Below are 20357 nucleotides of genomic sequence, written 5' to 3' on the forward strand. Positions count from 1 at the left end.
TTATCCCTACTGAAAGTGCTGCTATTTCTACAAGGGAAGGTTCTTTCCATACTTGTGTTATTTGGGTAACACCTTGTGGAAGACTTGGTATCATTGGAAAACTGGAGGTGTGCATCAGCTACTTGGTGGGTGTTTTTCATGGTGTTTCCTGGCTGTGTGGGACCTATGCAGGACATAAAGATGTTATTTCAAACTGTGTTCAAGAGGAAGACTTCATGAGTTTACTTTTGGTCATTAGAGATGCATTAGAAGTTTTGCTCTGAAGGAATTTTGGTATTTAAACTAGCTGTCATCAGCCTGGTTATTGCTTTTCTAGTTCTTGTTGTTCATCTCTAGTAGTTTTGCTGCATTGAGGTTCTATGCTTATTTTAGAGCAGTCTGCATGTGTCAGAAACCTCTGTATAAAATCTTACTTGAAGTGTCTTCTGAAGAAAACCAAGGCTCATCAGTTCTTGTTTTTCAAGAATATTACTCTTACCTGATCAATTTGTTTGAGTTGTAAAGAAGCCTTTAAGACCACTAGATATCAAACTGTCCACTCTTTACTTCAGTGTTACACTGGTGCAATTGCAAGGAGGCGATTGTCAATATGAATTGCTTGAAGCCTACATTACTTTCTGAGCCAAAGTGCCAAACTGATTTTGGAATGATACTGCATGAATCATAGAATGGTTTGGGTAGGAAGGGTCGTCTATTCCAACCCCACTGCAGTGAGCAGAGGGCCATCTTCAACTAGATCAGGTTACTCAAAGCCCAGTCTAACCTGACCTGATATCTCTCCAGGGGTGGAGCATCTACTACCTCTCTTTGCAACCTGGTCCAGTGTCTCAACACCCTCGGTGCAAACAAATTTCTTCCTTCTCTGTAGTCTGAATCTCCCCTCTTTTAGTTTAAAACCATCACCCCTTGTCGTGTTACAACAGGCCCTGCTAAAAAGTCTGTCCCCATCCTTCTTCTAGAGCACTTTTAAGTACTGAAAGGATGCAAGAAGGTCTTCCCAGAGCCTTCTCTTCTCCCGGCTGAACAGCCCCAACTCTCTCAGCCTGTCATCACAGCAGAGGGGTTCCAACCCTTGCATCATTTTTGTGGCTTCCTCTGGACCTACTCCAATAGGTCCATGTCACTCCTTTGCTAGGGACCCCATAGATGGATACAGCACTGCAGGTGGGGTCTCACCAAAGTGGAGTAGAGGAGCAGAATCCCCTCTCTCGACCTGCTGGCTATGTTGCTTTGGATACAGCCCAGGATGCAGTTGGCTTGTGTGCTGTGAGTGCACATTGCCAGCTCATATCCTACTTTTCATCCACGAGTACCCCCAAGTCCTTCTCTACAGGGCTGCTCTCCATCTCTTCATCCCACAGTCCAGGGACTGATACCTAGGAGTGCTACAATCCAGGTGCAGGACTTTACACAGATATTCTCTGCAATTTATTTGGAGCAACTTTATTTCAAGGTGGTTTTACAGCAGGCATCTATTATAAAACTGCACACTCAGGGGTATAAAACTCAGTATTTCGGCTCTAAGGCAATTAAAACAGCAGCTGGATCTTCAAAGCTCACTTTTTAATGCAATAAAATATCACTTTAAGGGTTGACGTAGTCTCTATAGTTTGATAATAATCTTTTTATTACCTTATAACCCTGTTTTCTCTGTTAGATTTTATTAGGGTGTGATTCTTCCCTCCCAACCAGTGCATGAACATTTTTATGGCAGGAAATATCTGTTGGTGGGTGTGCTCAGTTTCATTGCCTTGATTGAGTCTTTGTCGCTACAGGTTTTAATGTGTTAAACTTGACGCTTTCAAAGAGGGGTGTGTGGTTTTCTCTCAGTTAATTTCAAATACCCACCGTATGCCAACCTAAAATTTGTCTAAGAACCTCTAAATTTCAAAGGGTTTTTCTTTCTCAGAACATTGAACAAAAAACTGTTTTAAACCTTGAAACTTCTGTTGTCAAAGGGCTCAAATGCTGGTGAGTGGAGTAACGAAGCCGTGTAGTAAAACGCTACTCAGATCTGTAGGAAACCATTAACACAATAGCTCAGCAGGAGTCAAAAGAACAATAATGGTTTCATTCACATCAAATTGGGTTGAAGGACCCATAGACCCTAGGGAGTGTTAGAAGGGGTTTTCTTCTAACCCATCCAATTTTTTTTTCCCTTAAACTAAACATGCTTCCCTAATTAAACTGTCCAGAGTCATAATTGAAACAGATTTCCAAAGCTCAAAGCTGTGGGGGAAAATAATTTTATCCTTAGATCATGCTAGTAAAATAAGTTGTTAAGTTAGGGGAAAATGCCAAGCTTTGTAAAAAACATCACTCACAAAATAAGACAACTTTTTTTTAAGCCTTGAAGTTATTTAACTTAACTTCAAATATTTGAATATCACTTTCTGAGATTCAGCTGCCCGAAGTTGAGAGCTGCAGTTGACTCCACAGTAGATGTAGGTTTCATGTGCAAAACTTACACAGGGTTGTGGTAGTTAGAATTTGCTGCTTGCATAGGCACAGTGAGCAAACCTGAGGTTAAAAATTCATTAGTGTGTTCAAACATGACCTCATCTTTGCCATCAGAGGATGATGCCACAGTAACTCATTCTGGAAAATTGCTAATGGGGGAGTTGGGGCACGCAGCTGCTGCAGGCAAGACCCCTTGCCTCCCTCCTGTGTGACTGCTTCGTGCAGGAGATACCATGGGGTTAATAATTCGCTGCAGAGTCTCCGGGCTGCTGCTAAAGGGACTGGGCAGCTGGTGTTCAAATGAAAAGCAGACATTGTGTTTCTTTGAATACCTAAAGGGCTAAATACTCCCCAAATGGAGGAAACAACAGGATGCCTTTATGCTTTTGATCATGATTTCTGCCTACCTTGACGTTTCCTGGGTTCACTTGGCTATGTGTTATTATGCTTATTTGTCAAGTCACAAAATCCCAGCATGGTGTGAGTTGGAAGGGACCTCTGAGGACCATCCAGTCCAAGCCCACTGCTAAAGCAGGGTCACCTAGAGCAGGTTGTCCAACACTGTGTCCAGTAGAGTTTGGAATACCTCCACAAAAGGAGGTTCCACATCATCTCTGAGCAGCCTGTTCCAGTGCTCCAGCACCCTCACAGGAAGGAATTTTTTCCTTGTGTTCATATGGAATCTCCTGGGTTCCAGTTTGTGTCTGTTGCCCCTTACCCTGTCTCTGGGCTCCACTGAAAAGTCTGGCCCCATTCTTTTGACTTCTGCCCTTTAGATATGGATAAGCATTGATCTGGGAGGCATCAGTTGCTTTCCTTGTGAAATAAAAATTTTTCAGCCACAAAGACAAGAAATCAGTATTCATCCCAATTTGTATTTCCTCTCATGGAGGAGTAAGTGCAGGGCAAAATGGAACTCGTATTACCTTACCTTTTCTTCAGTGTTCTTGCCACTTCAAGTTTATGGGAGAGACTAGGAAGGAGAGGAAGGGTTTGTGAAAGCATGAGCATGTCTTGGTCCTCAGCTTCCTGCAGCATCATGAGCTGCTGCAGTTCAGGCAGTAGCTTGAATCCATTGCCTGGGCAGCAACAGCAGGTAAAGCAGGCAGCAGTTGCCCCTTATACTGTAGCCATGAGGGCTCAAGTGAGCTCCGAGGTGTGCTGTCAAAAGCAAACATTGTGGTGAACATTGTTTCTCCTTCAATAAGGAGAAAACAACAGCTACATTGAGAAGTGAGGTTTGCTCACAGAATAGACAGTGTAGCTAATACAAAGAGTTTCAAAGATGCTGTGATGTTTCTGGAGTCCCCAAACCAGCACAGTCCTGGAACAAGCTCCCAGAGAGGTTGTGGAGTTTCCTTCTCTGGAGAAGTTCCCAACCCGCCTGGAAATGATCCTGGGCAACATGCTCTGGGTGACCCTGATTTAGGAAGAGATTGGACTGGATGATCCTCAGAAGTCCCTTACAATCCCCCAGTATGCTGGGATGTGATGATTCTGTATGATGAAACAATTTAGTTACACTTTCCTCACCACAGGGAAAATTAATTGGTTTTGTGGATGTCAACTTAGGCAACTCCAGGAGTTTCCTAGACTAGACTGATTTTGTTTCAGCCTAGACTAATTTCTTAATTTAGTTACAGATATGAAAGTTTCTGTGTTAGAACATCATTCTTTCAATATGAATAATGACAAATTGCCTAATGTGTTGCCACAAATGATGATTTTGATTATTTCTAATGCTAGAAATATTTGCAGTAATCACAGTGCTGTGATCTTTGCAGTTAACATTACTTCTCTACCAGGTATCTGCTCATAAATATCTTAACCATCCACCTCCATTTTCACTGAGGTTGGGCTATTTTTCCTTTTCTGTAGGGGGTAGCAGTGCCTTTGTAATCTGCTTTCATCACAGTAATCAAAATGAGGAGCTGAATTTTGTGTGGGTGTCCCACTTTTCACTCACTGCTTTATAGAATGAATTCATTCTTGGCCTGGAAAATTGCATTAATGGCTTTGTGCAAGTAGAGTTCCTGCAGTGGAAAATGAAGTTAATTTTCACTAGCTAGAGAATCTTGTACCACCATCATAAATGTAACATTTTAACTGGGCGGTGTGCTTTACACGTTCTTCAGGTCAGACTTTTATTTCATATCTAATATTTTTCACAGAATCACAGAACAGTAGGAGTGGGAAGGGATCTCTGGAGAGAGAGTGCCAATGCATGGCACTGTGCATGAGCATGTCTGCTTCACTACATCATCTATGCTTTTAGAATCACAGAATGGTTTGGGTGACCTTTAAAGGTCATCTAGTCCAACTCCCCTGCAGTGAGCAGGGACTTCTTCAATTAAAGCAGATTGCTCAGAGCCCTGTCCAACCTGGCCTGGAATGTTCCCAGGGATGGAGCATCTACAACCTTTTGGGGCAACTTCGGATATTGTCTCGCCACCCTCAGCTTAAAAAATTTCTTCCTCTAGTCTAAATCTCTCCTTTTTTAGTTTAAAACCATCACTCCTCCTCCTGTCACAGCAGGCCCTGCTAAAAAGTCTGTCCCCAGCTTTCTTATCAGCACCTTCAACTACTGAAAGGATGCAAGAAAGTCTCCCTAGAGCCTTCTGTTCTCCAGGCTGAACAACCCCAAATCTCTCAGCCTGTCGTTTCAGCAGAGGGGTTCCAGCCCTTTCATCAATTTTGTGGCCTAGTCTGGACCCATTCCCAACAGGTTCATGTTTCTTCTGTGCTGAGGACTCCAGAGCTGGACACAGTACCCCAAGTGGTGTCTTACCAAAGTGGAGTAGAGGGGCAGAATCCCCTCCCTCAACTGCTGGCCAATGCTGCTTTGGGCTTGACCTCATCTAAACCAGTGGAATTTCAAAGATAAAATAATGGACATACATTAGAATGAAAACAACATGAAAATCAATAATATTACCAATGGCAAAGTTTGTTTATCTAATTTCAGATGTCTCCATCCCAGCCAGGTACCCTCGCCTCTTTTTCTAGCTGAAGCAGAGAAATGGGAATTTGAATAGTGATTCATTGGGCATGAAGATGAATTCTGCTTGACTTTAGACTTTCTCCACCAGAGCAATGATCACCACACAACTGCTTTTCCGAGTTCTTGAAGCAGTTCCCATGCTTATCTCTTGACACTTTTTTTGTTTTCCTTCTGATCTTCACTGTTATGAGGCATTTTAAAGGACTTAAGAATGAAAAGTGATGCTGTAAGATGATGTAATACCAAATATAATTTCTATCAGCAACAATAACAGTTAGTCCATCCAGACAATGTTTTTCTCCTTCTGCTCCACTTATTCCATTCCAGGGTTGGAACTAGATGATCTTTAAGGTCCCTTCCAATCTAAGCCATTCTATGAATCAATGAGGCCCCAGTTTTGCTGTGTAATAGTGCCAAATGGGTTTTTACTGAAGATGGGAGTTCTTACCACCTGCTTCTGTTCATTGCTGGTGTCAGATAGAGAGGAGAGGATTAATTGTGGTTGCCTGAGAAACCCAAAGCATAACAGGAGGGAATGTTTTGTTAATAGTAGCTCTCCTCTGTCGATGGCAGTTATGTGTATCTAGTACAGACATAAAGGAAAACAAAGTGCAAGCTTGCTAATGTATTCCTGTTACTACTGAAATGGTACCACATCACAGATCATTTTAATGCAGTATTTGACAACCAGCACTGGAAAAATGGATTTGAATATTAGAATTAATCTCTGTCACATGCTTATGGTTGTTGCTTTGGCTCAAGAATTTGTGCGTTTTCTTGTTTCCCCTTTTCAAAAACATACTTTTTATCTCTTCACAGTTAATTTTTTTTACTGTTCAATTTCAAGATCATTTTAGATGTCTCCAAATTAACACTGCTGAGATAAAAATCTCTTCATTTCAGGCTGGTTGGGCTCACTAGCAACTACAAACTGCTTTGTTTGGTTTGCATCCTTTGTAAAGGTTGCCCACGTAACGGGGGTGGGGTAACGTTTCCAAGAGTGTTTCATTCCCTCTGGGCGTGGCTTTGTCCTCTTTGCTTTATGCCTGGTGCCCTCAGCAAACACAGCAGGAAGATTACTAAAAGCAGCGACTACTTCTAGCCATTGAGCAGAACCCTTTCAACACCAGGAAGCTTTCTTATGAACAGGGGCCAACAGCAAAGGGACTGTGGTGGTAAAGTAATGGTGGGCTGAGAGGCAAGAGTGTTTAGTCTCTTCCCTGTTTCACTTCACTCCAATGAAAAATACAGCGTGTGGTGTCTACTGTGATATAAAAACTGTGCAGAAGCAAAAGAGACAGGGAGACGAGCTGCCATAAGATCCAGTTCAGGTTTTTGCAGATACATCTCCTGTGTCCCCCTCTCAAAAAAAAGAAAAAAAAATTTTTTGTTCCTATATTCTGTTTTCATAGTACTTTTTCCTCCCCAAATTCATACTGATGTTTGAACTTAGTGTAGAACTCCTACGTTTAGTGATGGCCATGTTGACTTGCGCGCAGCTCAGAAAAGCTCTTGCAGCAGACTGTCTTTTCCCATGGCTGCATTGTGGGTGAAGTGTAGCCCCTGTTGACACAGGCTTTATGTTCATGCACAAGTGCTTTAGAACAATTGCACACATGGAGGAAAGAGAAGAAAAGATGGGGCCTGCAAACATCCCACCAAAAAAAACCAGCGACAAGAACTAATCATTGAGACAGAGTCTGTGGTTTTGGGGGTGCTGGTGAAGTTGGGATGGAGTTTCCCCATTTTTACTGGCTGCAATAAGTGGCCTTTTCCAGGTTTTGCCATTTTCTGCACTAATGGGGGATGTAGCCACTATCTTTTTAAATACCAAGTGTCTCAGCTGTTTTGCCATCTGTGTGACAGTGGGTCTTCAGAAACACGCAGGGGAGTGCACTAAGCTGGCTACAGAAAAGAGGCTTTGTTAAGAAGCATCTTAGCACCGTTTGCGTGTGGCACAGGCATAAAGAGAATATATTTAGAGATGTCTATAAAGCTAGAGTTCTCCTCCCCCCTCTTTTTCATTAGTTATTGTTTAGAATTCCTCTTAGAAGAGGTAATGGATTTGCTTAAATCTGCCCTAAGGAATTCCTTGTTGAATGTAATTATTCTGTCGTAAAGAAAAAAAAAAAAGAAAATTGGAAAAAAAAAAAAAGGAACAAAAAGAGGTTGAGATAAAAAAAGTGTTTCCATATTGCTGTGTCCTTGGAAGAGACTGAGCAAATCTGAATTATCAGTTAGGCTTCATTCAAAAACAAAGGTAATGTCAGCACAGAGTAACATTAATCACAGTATTACGGCTTCCTAGCAGTGATTCAGTTAATTTCTCCTGGTTTGTGCATAGGAAATAGAAGATATTCAAGAGAAAGAATATACTCAAGTTAATTTCTCAGAATACTCCTTCGCAGCATTAATAACACCAGCCCTGTCTCCTCCTTGCACATCCAGGGCTTTGATAAATCCTACATCAGATGCAATGTATTCTCTTATCTCACCTTGGCACATATGCAATTTCCAGTCAATTACCATATTGAGTGAAAGCAATCATTTCAACCCCATGACTCACTGCTGGCTGGGTTTTTAATTGGATTGACTGAGCTAGAGACAAAGGGAAATGTTGATTTCTCAACCATTTTCTTCACAGGTTGATTTGTACTCGCACCCAAGTATGACTCCTCAAGGTCATCTTTTTTTCCCCCCCCTTTCTTTGTATTCAATATTTGCTGAGGGTGACGTGCCAAAGGAGGTCAGATCTTGCTGGGTTTGAGTTCTCAGTTTCATTCCATTCTCTTTTTATTAAGCCTACTTTATATCCAGAACAGCCTTTAATTCTGATTATGAAGGAAGCTCTTTTCCCACTGACTCTTTTAATTACTATTAAAATGCCAAGAAAAATAAGTCAAGAGGTCTGATTTCTCTGGTTTTGAAGCACCAGTCACTCTTAACTGTCAGAATTGAATGTTGCAGTCTATCTGTTAGGAAATCAGTCGCTTAGAAGAAAATTTTACTTCTAATTTTAATAAATGAAAGAAAGTTGTCTCTAATTTGCATTTGGAAATTCTGAATAGCAGTGTTTTCATCAATGATTATCACTCTTTCACTGGATCTTAGTTTTAGGTGTTGGTGGTGTCCAAATAGTTGTAGACCAGCTTACAAAGGGAAAGTCTTTAATGTGATGTTAACTGTAGTTCTCTGCCAAAATCTCAGCAAGTGCTGAACCTCACCATTTCTAAGTCCAAATATTCTGCATCTGAGTGAATTCCAGCTTGTGCTCTCTAACATTCCTTGACTATTGCATGATTTGTCATGCCAGCACAGAAACTCCCAAGAACAGTGCATATTAAGGCACTGCACTTCTGTGCATCTATTCCTACTGATTCCAGAGGATCATTATTATTTTCAACAAGCAGCTGGCTCATGGCTGTGTCCAGCTGAATTTTGAGTATCTCCATGGACAGAGGTTCCACAAGCTCTCTTGGCAACTTGTCCTGTATTCAGTATTACATAGACTCTTAGAATCATTAAGATTGGAAAAGACTTCCAAGATCAAGTCCAACTGTTAACCCAGCACTGCCAAGTCCATCACTAAACCATGTCCCTAAGCACCACACCTACAAGTTTTTTGAACGCTTCTAGGGATTGCAGCTCTATCAGTTCCCTGTGCAGCCTGTTCCAGGTCTTAACCACTCTTCCAAGGAAGAATTTTTTCCTAATATCCAAACTAAACTTTCTCTGGCACAGCTTGAGACCACTTCCCCTTGTTCCATTGCTTGTTCCTTGGGATAGGAGACTGACCCCCACCTGGCTTCAACCTCCTTTCAGGGAGTTGTAGAGATCAAGAAGGTCTCCCCTGAGCCTCCTTTTCTCCAGGCTAAATGACCCCAGTTCCCTCAGCTGCTCCTCACAAGGCTTGTGCTCTAGACTCTTCACTGGCTTTGTTGATGTAATAACCCTGACACCGAAGTGTTTTTCAAAGAGTCAGTTGGACTGAGCTTTCAAAATCAAATCACATAAATGATCATTAACATTGCTCCCTTCAGACTCTAACCTGAAAAAGGCAACCTGAAGACTAATGTATTTCCTTGAGACAAAGTATTTCTGTGTGTGGAGAATCAGAAATATTTTGTAAATACTGTTTGCTAAAATTGTCTCTTCTCCCTAAGTTCTGTGCTTTTCCTTTAAGCTATGATTTGACTGTTATTTGCATCTTTACAGAATTACTCTGTTTCTTATGACTTCATCTCCAGCAGTTGCACAGTGTGGCAGTTATTCTTTCTGAACCATTATCAGAACAAATATAACCTCGTGTTCAGCTAGCTTTTTCTGTAGAGCATTATGTGATTGACTGCATTGTGTTGGGTCAAAAAAGACTAAGAAGAAAGCAATAATAACTGAAAAAGTAATGAAGGGGTTGCAGGAATGAGGTTCTGTTGAAGCTTTTCTTTGGGGTGGGAGGGTGTAAGAGTGTACAAAGCCTTGTAAAAGAAGAGTAAGGGCTGCAGTTGAAGGTTTAGAAGTCCAAATGAAGAAGAGATGTTAAAGTTAAATGGCAGTGCTGGCAGAGTGATCACATGGTCCTGAATAAGCTTCAGGTGGGAGTTAGATAATTGTGTGTTAAATTGAGAGGGGAGCTCCTGATTTTAGGATAAGCTTGTGTGCCAAGGCTTGACTTGACCCAGGATGTTTCTTTTGTTCTGTGTTCTTAATGCCAAGTGTCTTCATTCAAGTAGCAGGAGTTTATTAATGGGGATACATTTTGAGCCTGGGTGGTGTAAGCTTGCTAAATTTTTTTCTTGTAAGAAGTGAATGAATTCAAGAAAGAATATCTATGACCAAAATAGATATTAGTGCTGCAATTTTAGTGCACACAGCAAGGTTGACAGAAATCAGGTTTTCTGATTAATTTGTTTGGGTTCTTTTTTCTTATTGTTTGATTCCTAATGAAGTACTAATACCAAAAAAAAAAAAAAAAAGAAGAAAGGAAAAAAAAAAGTATGTGGGGGGCAATCTTTCCTGAATGGCAACAGGGAGCTTCCAACCTCTCTGGCTATGGGACAAATACACCAAATGCAACTTACCACAGCAACCTTTCAGTTTCCTTTATTTGACAGATTTGCCAGTAATTACAGAATCAGAGAATGTTTGGGTTGGAAGGGACCTCAAAAGATCATTGAGTCCGACCACCCTGCCAGAGCAGGATCACCTAGAGTAGGTCACACAGGAACGCATCCAGGTGATTTTTTAATATCTCCAGAGAAGGAGACTCCACAACCTCTCTGGGCAGCCTGTTCCAGTGCTCTGTCTCCCTCACAGTGGAAAAGTTTCTCCTTATGTTCATGTCGAACCTCCCATACTCCAGCTTGCACCCACTGCCCCTTGTCCTGTCATTGGACATCACTGAGAAGAGCCTGACTCCGTCGTCCCTCTTTACTCTTTGTTGTAATCTCTGTGGAAGAGAGGTATATCAAGCAGTGTGTTTTGAGTGCCAGTAGAGAAGCATTTTCTGATAAGACTTTGTTTCAGCTGTAAGTTTATTGACCCGTTTTAGCCCCTATCAGCCCCAATCTCTGTTTGCACAGACAGAATATGACAGTAATGCCATGGAGTTCCACAAGAGGGATGAGGACAACTGTGTGATTTTTTTTTTTCTTGATGAGCATTGAGATTTAAGTAAAAGAAACGCTAATAGATTGGGTTGGTTTCATCCTTTGCCCTAGACACCTTTGGGTGAGTCATGCCTTGACTTGCAATGATGCTTCATCCTTTTAATCCACATGTTAGTTAGAGGTCTTTAGGGAAAAAAATGGTTTGTGGATCCTTGGACGTGTGATGTCAGACAGCTACAACTCATTCAAGAAAGAGTATTCCAGAGTGGGGCTGAAATGGCTCAAAGTGAGCAGGAATTGTGATATGGTCATTTAATTCCAGTGACAGGAGGAAGGATAAGCTGTGCTGAGGAAAACAACTGCGTGGCAGATGGGGACATGCTTGCATTTTTCTCTCAGAAGAAGACCCTACTTCAGCTTCTACGTGTTCACAGGAAAAGAGAGGTCCAAGTCTCTCCTGGGTAGTACACTTGAGTAGACTTGCTTTTCCCATGCTTAATGCTCAGCATTATAATATTGAATCATATTATATGGAATATATTATTGAATCGTAGAATCATTAAGGTGCAAAAAGACCTCCAAGATCATTGACTCCAACCATTAATCCAGCATGGCCAGGTCACTAAACCATGTCCCTCATCACCACATCTACATGCTTTTTGAGTGCTTCCAGGGACAGTGATTCCACCACTTCCCTGTTCCAGGTCTTAACCACTCTCTCAGTGAAGAAGTTTTTCTTATTATCAAATCTAGATTTGATTTTTTTCTCATTATCAAATCTAAATTTGATTTTTTTCCTAAACCCTAAACTAAACTTCCCCTGGCACAGCTTGAGGCCATTTCCTCTTATCTTGTGGCGTATTACCTAGGAGAAGAGACTGGACCTGTAACTCACACCAAGCTCCTTTCAGGGAGCAGAAGAGGGATAAGGTCTCCCCTGAGTCTGCTCTCAGTGCTAAGAGACTGGTGATTCCAGTTCCTCCTCGTGGTGAAACAGAAGGCAGGCACTTGGGCAATCTCTTTAATTGCAGTCTGTGGGTAGCACTTAAAAAATTAGTCACCATGATTGAATGCTGTCTTCTGCTTCAAGATAAAGCCACAAATGAGCAGACATCCTGACAGCTTCACTGAGATGCAGCTTTCTCTTGATAAATTGGGCGTTCTCCCAGAAGCAGTCTCCTGAAGCTGCAGAATCAACCTGTCCCAAGATGGTTGCAGGATGATTGCTGAAGCCGTAGCCTTCTGCATTGCCACCCCATGGACCCCAGACAACGTCTTGCTGATTGCTGGTGACTGACACTGTGACTAACTGCAGGGCATGAAGGGCAAAATGTTGGAGGCGAGTTATTAGACTCCAGTCATGAGTCAGGACCTTTTTAGTTGTCCTTTGGGATCCCTTTTCAGGAAGGAGATGGATGAGGAAACCCTGCAGCAGTACCTTGTAAGAAGCTGCTCTCTGCTCTGTCATTCTTTATCTGAGCTATTTTTCCAGAGGGTGATTAGACTCCAGTGTGTTCCCCTGGCACAAAGGATGGCTGCTGGTGAAAACCAATGCAGTTCTTCTATGAAAGGAATGATTTCTTTCCCATATATTTTTTTCCCCATAAAATGCCAGAGAAACTCCAGAGAAACTTTTCCGTAATAGAATTAATTGCATTTTGAGTGCTCTGCAGAGGGAGTTTTTGTAAGCATTAAGGCATAGGGCTGGGCTGGCCACTAAATGGGTGACAGATGCTATTAACTCCTCTCCCTTCCCAAAGGGAGCAAGAGAGATTTATAGATTGGAAAAGAAAACTAAAACAGCTTTCATGAAAATAATAATAATGAAATTAAATTTATACAAATATATACAAACCCAGTATCGAACCCAGCCCCCTGATGGCAATTACATTACTGTCACTGCTGATGCTGTGGGCAGCCACTGGGGAAGTCCCAGGCTGAACCAGATTCAGGAGCTGGATTCTGGAACTGGATTCAGGAACACACACATAGGGATTGAAGGCTGGAGAATGAACAGAGTCTTCCTCAGCAGCCATTGAAGAAGGGGCTTGACCCTGGTGTTGCCTGAATATGACATACATGGAATGGAATCCCTTGCTGGTCAGTTTAGGGTCATCTGTCCTGTCCATGCCTCCCTGCAGGTGCCACCACTTACTTAATGCCCCCCAACATGGCACACAAGATTTAGTAGTGACCCTGGCTTCCATGGGAGCAAGAGCCTTTCCACACCCCAGTCCTTGGTAGTTAAACATCAATGTTATGGAGACAGGCTGAAAGAAATGGGCTGTTCAGCCTGGAAGGGAGAAGGCTCCAGAGAGACCTTATAGCTACATTTTAGTATCTGAAGGGGGCATACAGGAAGGGTGAGGAAGGACAAGGGGCAATGGTTTGAAACTGGAGCAGGGTAGATTTCAGTTGGACATCAGGAGAGAAAGTTGTTTACAGTGAGAGTGGTAAAATACTGGACCAGGTTGCTCAGGGATGTGATTGAAGCTGAGCTAAGAAGTAAAGTCACTGAACAGAATTAGTTCTTTTGTAGCTCAAACTAGGACAGTAAAGATGTATTTTTAGGCAATCATACAGATTAACTTCTTGCAAAACCTATTGCAAGATGGATTTGGCATGGTGAGATGGATCCCCCTGTGCCTGGGCTCACACTAAATTTCTGTGGTGAATAAGTTTCCTGCAGAAGAGGCTGCAGTCCCATTAAGATGGTAATTTTATAAGCATTTATTACAGTGCCTTATTTATTTATTTTGGGCTTGGGTTAGGTTTCAGAGCTATCTGTTACTGGCCCAAGCCTGGCATAAGGTGATCACTTGGCTTTAATTTCCACTTTAGGCAACTCAGGAGTTATTAAGTAAGTCTGGAGAGGAGTTAGTAATGCTTCTTCATAATTATTTTAAGAATGTAATTGTTTTAAAGTGAGCCAATGGACAGAATTAAAGCATGGTGCTTTCCTGCTGCTGTAGCCAAGGAGTGTGCAGCAGAGAGCAAGAAAGGATGAGCATTGGTGTTCTTATGTGACAGTACAGAGCAGCACCCTCAAGAAATCCCATATTTATTTTGCTTGGAATAGCCTGGAAAACTCATGAGCCGTGTGGCTTTGGTATGTAGAGCCAGAAAAGTTTCCTTCTCTTTCTTTGGGATGCAGGGAAGTCTGATCGTGTCAAGACAGTTTCACACAGACTCAAGCATTTCTAAAGCTTCTAAAGTGTGCATTGACTTTGGTGTTAGCTCTCAAAAGAGGGCAGAATGAGGTTTAGCCATTATCTTTTTCTCAGGTGCTTTTAGTTGCTCAGTTCTTGAGCTTGCACAGTCCAATAGCTAAAATGGTAGCATGGATGTGTTTGTTGGCTAAGAGGAAAGCAAGCAAGTTGCACAGTTTCAATAACCTGGAAGGACAGTTTTATTTTATAGTGACAAATGCTACTGCATTTTCCTGGGAAATGAGCACTGTGAGTATAATATTCTGCATCTCAAAGCAGTGAGAGTGATGGAAATGGTTATGAAAGTGAGAACATTGGATCAGATTCCCTTTGGTATCTCCCCCCACTTCTCCTCTTTTCAACAAAGGGATGGGTTAATTTGAATTTCATTGCTTTTTATCCTAAGGGAAATATCAAATGATCAGTGTTACTGTGTAACCATGCCCCAGAGGAGGGGGACAGGTGTTGTGCTTGTGCTTTCACTTCACATATGCAGCAAGCTCATTAATTTGCTATTTTGTACATTTGAGTGGGGAAAGGCCACTGGTCTCTGTCACTAAAAAGCAACCGTGATTGATGGTTCAGGGCAGAAGGGGAAAATATTCAGAAATTAGTTATATAAACATCTTAAATGAACAGTGTGCCTATAAAGAAGCATTTTTCCCTGGAGGAATGCAGAAATTGATGGTTTTAACCTCCTTTCTGAACACCTGCCACTGTGTGTTTCAGTTGGGAAACAAAGGATTCAAACGAACATCTTCCTGTAGTCGTGACGGAAAGTACGTTTCTGTTTGATGATCCATACCAACCCAGCTGCTACCCAGCCCAGCAGATGGGAGGGGAAGAACGGGTTAGAGAAATCTCTCTATCACATATGCAATCTCTGTATCTGACAGAACTTGTTTGTTGGTCTTCACTAGGTGAAACACTGGTGCCCATGCTGCTCATGAGACGTGTCTGAATAGAGAAGAGTGGAGTCTAGAGCACACAACCCAAATCCCCACATCTGCATCTCATTGCTGATTTGCTTTCTCATTAGCTGAATGCCTCTGAAGGCCTAGAGCTGCCCAGCAAGGCAAATTCAGTTCAGGGACTGAGATCCATGCAATCTAGCACTCACATGGGTGTCTACATGAAGCCCGTCAAGGCTTTCCTATCACATCTTCATATGTGGCTGCCTTTGCAGCAGGTCCAACTCAATGTGCAGCCAACAGGCTGTCACTCAAGAATTTATTTGCATTGGCTTTGCTAAACTGCCAAGTTCGTGGAGTCATAGAATCGTAGAATGGTTTGGGTTGGACAAGACCTTTCAGATCATCTGGTTCAAATCCCTCTGCTATGGGCAGGGTCACCTGCTATTAGACCAGGTTGCTCAAGGGCCTGTCCAGCCTGGCTTTGAAAAATTCCAGGGTTGCAGCCTCCACAACTTCTCTGGGAAACCTGTTCCAGTGCCGCTCCAGCCTCATGGTGAAGAATTTCTTCCTAATGTCTAATGCAAAAAATAGCTTCTTCCAGTGTGAAATTATTACCCTTCGACATGTCACTACATGCCCTTGTGTAAAGTCCTTCTCCAGCTATCTTATAGGCCACCTTCAAATACTGAGTGGCTGCTCCAAGGTCTCCCTGGAGCCTTCTCCAGGCTGAACAAACCCTACTCTCTCAGCCTGTCTTCGTAGGAGAGTTGTTCCAGTCCCCTGATCATCTTTGTGGCTGTCCTCTGGACCTGCTGTAATAATTCCTTCTCCTCCATGAGCTGGGGGCTCCAGAGCTGGACACAGCACTGCAGGTGGGGTCTCACAAGAGGGGAGTAGAGCGGAAGAATCACCTCTCTTGACTTGCTGGCCACACTGCTCTGGATGCAGCCCAGGATACAGTTAGCTTTTTGGGTTGCAAGTGCACAGTTCTGGCTTATTTTGAACTTCTCATCAAGTCCTTCCCATCAAGATTGCTCTCTATCCATTCTCTGTACAGCCTATATTTGGATTTGGGATTGCCCTGAGTTTTCACATTGCTGGAGTGCATGAGCCCCTCTTGCATCTCTGGGAAAGCAGTGAGGTGTGTAGGAAAATGGAGAATCACCACCAGTGTTATCTTTCCTCTAGGAGAGGTTCTCATCTTGAAAGACATCACCAGTGGTTGCCTTCTGATTCCTTGACACTATCTGCCCTCATGGAAAGACATCTCCTGTTGTTCAGAACAGCAGCATGCTTACGAGACAGGCTTCTCTCCGGAAAGAAAAGTGTTATCAGAGTTTCTTAAGGCCCAGAGGAGATCTGCAAATGTCTCTAGACATATTGGTGGCTTTTGATATACAAGAGGTATTTTGAAAGCCTTCAATAGATGATATCAAGGGGAGCACTGAGGTTAACAGGTATGAAGAAGGGTCTGGCAACAGTGCCAAGTAGGAAACAGAAGAAATGACTGAATTAACTCATGTTCACAGCCTCTTTCAGCTGACAACATGAGTATTAGTTCTAAGAGAGTTTTTTCCTCATAGCATCTTCTGTGGAACCCTAGTATTAAAGGGATTGCTGTTCTAATGGGATTCATGGTCCTGCATCTGTGCCAAAAAAGTTATAGCATTTGAGAGCTGTTAATCTGAAGCTGAAACAGTGTTCAACCCTCTATTTTCAGATGCACAGGTTTGTTTTTTTTTTTTTAATTAGCATTTCACAGCTTGGATTACTTGCAGAACAAAACTGAATATTGAAGTTAATGCTCAGACAGAACTCATTTCAAGGGAGATTACTGTCATGTATAATCTGTGGTTAACACTGAAGTCCTAAGATAGACCACTAAGGGTGCTGAAGTTACAGAATCACAGAATGGTGGGGGTTGGAAGGGACTGGAGATCCATCTAGTCCAACACTCCTGCTAAACCAGTGTCACTCTCAGCAGGAATAATCCCCTGCACCAGGACAGGTTGCTGGAAAGTAGCTGGAAAGTAGCTTTGCAGAGAAGGGCCTTGGAGTGCTGGTGGACAACAAGTTAACCATGAGCCAGCAATGTGCCCTCATGGCCAAGCATGCAAATGATCTCCTGTGGTGCATCAGGAAGAGTGTGGCCAGCATGTCAAGGGAGATTTCCTTCATGTCTACTCTGCCCTAGTGAGGTCACATCAGGAGTCCTGGGTCCAGTTATGGACTTCACAGTTCGAGAGAGACAGGAAACTACTGGAGAGGATCCAGTGGAGAAAACAAAGATGTTGAGGCGACTGGAGCACCTCTGTCAGGAGGAGATGCTGTGAGAGGCTTGGGGCTCTGGGAAAGGCTCTTTAGCCTGGGGAAGAGCAGACTGTGAGGGGATCTTCTCTGTGCTGATTAGAAGCTAAAGGGCAGGTGGCAAAAGGTAGGGCCAGGCTCTTCAGTGATGCCTAGCAACAGGACAAGGGGCAGTGGGCACAAACTGGAAGTCAGGAGGTTCCATCAGAACATGAAGTAAAACTTCTTTCTTCTGAGGGTGCTGGAGCACTGGACCAGGCTGTCCAGAGAGGTTATGGAGTCTCCTTCTCTGGAGAGATTCCAAACCTGCCTGGATGTAATCTTGGACAACCTGTTCTGGGTGAAGCTCATTTAGGAGGAGGCGGAACTAGGAGATCTGCAGATCTTGTCCTGTCCAACCCCCACCATGCTGGGATTCTGTGAAAATGGTGACATTCTGGGCTTGAAGTTACATGAGTGCCACGCTTCTGGGAAATGAGATGGCAGCTTTGGGTTTGAACACCTGGTATTTAAAGTTTTATAAGCCTGGAACAGTAATTTCAGGCTTTATTTTTTGCTGTGTTAATTATTATAAATGTCTCATAATTGGTGAATAGATGTTGTTTAAAACAGGTGCAGTTACTTCAGTGTGAATGATCAGGGAGTTTAATCTGCATTACTCCATTGGTTCCTTCCTCTGTGCAAAGAGGCTGATTTTCAAGAAATCTGTGTGATGATGGTTATTAACTTCCTTTGGCAAGGGGCAGGATGTTCTTCCTTTCACCTGAAAAGTGTCTATTTCAGGTTTTGCTTGGAATTATTCAGAGTACCCAGCACAAATATGTTGAGCCAGAAGCTTTGATATCAAGTGATTTACTATAACATCACAGAATCACAGAATGGTTTGAGTGACTTGAGGTCATCCCTCAAGTAAGTAAGGACATCTTCAACTAGATCTGGTTCTTCAGAGCCCTGTCCAACCTAGTCTGGAATGTCTCCAGGGATGAGACATCTACCACCTCTCTGGGCAACCTGGGCCAGTGTTTTACCACCCTCAGCATAAACTATTTTCTTCCTTATATCTAGTCTAAATCCTTCCTCTTCTACTTAAAACTGTCACTCCTTGTCCTGTCACAACATGTCCTGCTAAAAAGTATGTCCCCAGCTTTTTTATAGGCCCCTTTGAGTGCTGAAAGGCCACAGTAAGGTCTCCTTGGAGCAGGGGAGACCTTCTCTTCATGGAAATAATATAATTTCCCTAGAAACAGGATTATGTAATATATTCAGTCTGGGTAGTGGGACCCATCACAGCACCTGCTTTCTGTTGGCTCAAACCTCAAGCAGAGTGTTCCAGTCAATAAAACGAAATGAGGAACTGAGAGCTCCAGCATTGGAACCGTTGATTTGTTCTTAATGGAAGAACTGAAAGGAAATTCCCTTCAGGCCAGCGGTAATGGCAGGCTCCACAGACAAGCATTACATGTAAATAGAAGCATTTACCCAGGTATTACCTTCATTAACTTCACCATTTCTTCCACTTAAGGCCCCATTTGCACATTATGAAATGATATAATAAGGTTAATTTTTGAGAACTTAATTTTCTTGGATAATTTTTAGTAGGTAATTGTTTGGGGTTTTTTTCCTGAGTGGAATCTTGCAGATTAACTACAAAAGCATCTAGAAAGCCTTCAGACTTGTTCTGCATGGTTAAATGGTTGCAGACATAGGAAGGTCTGTAGAGTCAAAACCTCTATGAAGCCAGACCTTCAACATCAGTGTTTTTCATCTTCTGATGAAACCACACTTGGCAGTTCTGAGAAACCAACTGACATAGCAAGAGCCTTGGTCTCGTTTAATTTCGTGTTACAGAATCTCAGCATGGTGGGATTTCAGAGGGGCCTCTGGAGATCCTCTAGTCCAACTCCCTGCTAAAGCAGGGTCATCCACAGCAGACTGCCCAAGATCACAATGTCCAGGTAGGTTTGGAATCTCTCCAGAGAAGAAGATTCCACAGCCTCTTCCTGTGGTCCATCATCCTCAAAGCAAAGAAATTTTTCTTCACAATCAGATGGAACCTCCTGGGTTCCACTTTGAGCCTGTTGTCCCTTGTTCTGGGCACCACTGAAAAGAGTCTGGACCCATCCTCTTGCCCTGTGCCCTGTAGTTATTGATAAGCATTGAGAAGATCCCTTCTATGTCTGCTCTCCCCCAGGCTAAAGAGCCCCAAGTCTCTCAGCCTCTCCTCCTCACAGAGATGCTCCAGTCCCCTAAGCATCTCTGTAGCTCTGAAGATCAACCCTAAGAAGCACCTTACGAAAATGCTCATTGTGTTTCTGCATTTCATTGAAAGATGGGCATGTGGCCACTGAAGACCAACATCTGTGGTCCTGAATTCTTGCCATGTTTAGCCTGCCACACTGCACTGTGTGATTTTAGGCAAGGCACTGATATTTTCATTTTCCATCTGTAATGGTTATATTATTAAAAATGTGTAATAATAGGAGGTGTTAAAACTACAATTGCTGTATTTTCAGTGGTCCATGTAGAGGTTGTGCTGTCCCTCGGCATTATGTGGTGGGAAAGTCATGGGGCATGAGCCTCTTTCTGGCAAATCGCCTTCCCACATTTCAGGTTTAGGTATTTCATGTTATATGGCATTTATTTTTCCCCACCTTTGAGTCTTCACAGGCCAGAGAAGCTTCTTGCAAGACAGGCTGTCCCTTCCCTGTCATGCTGCTAGTCCTTCCCTCTACCCTTCTGCTTTCCAGGAAGATGGATTTGAGCCTAATTCCCAGAACTGGAGAAAGTGTTTCTGTCTCACTCTTACCTCACAGAGCAATTTTCACCTGGCTTGAAAAAGCTTATTTGTTGTTCTAGTCTG

General features: G+C 42.7%; 1 protein-coding gene across 2 annotated transcripts in view; it reads left to right on the forward strand.

The window, feature by feature from the left end:
* The window catches only part of FZD3 (frizzled class receptor 3), a 52390-nt gene that overhangs the window by 25742 nt on the left and 6291 nt on the right, over positions 1–20357 (forward strand). The window lies entirely within an intron of this gene.

Source organism: Indicator indicator, chromosome 9 (genome assembly GCF_027791375.1).
Source record: "Indicator indicator isolate 239-I01 chromosome 9, UM_Iind_1.1, whole genome shotgun sequence".
In the NCBI taxonomy this organism is placed as follows: Eukaryota; Metazoa; Chordata; class Aves; order Piciformes; family Indicatoridae; genus Indicator; species Indicator indicator.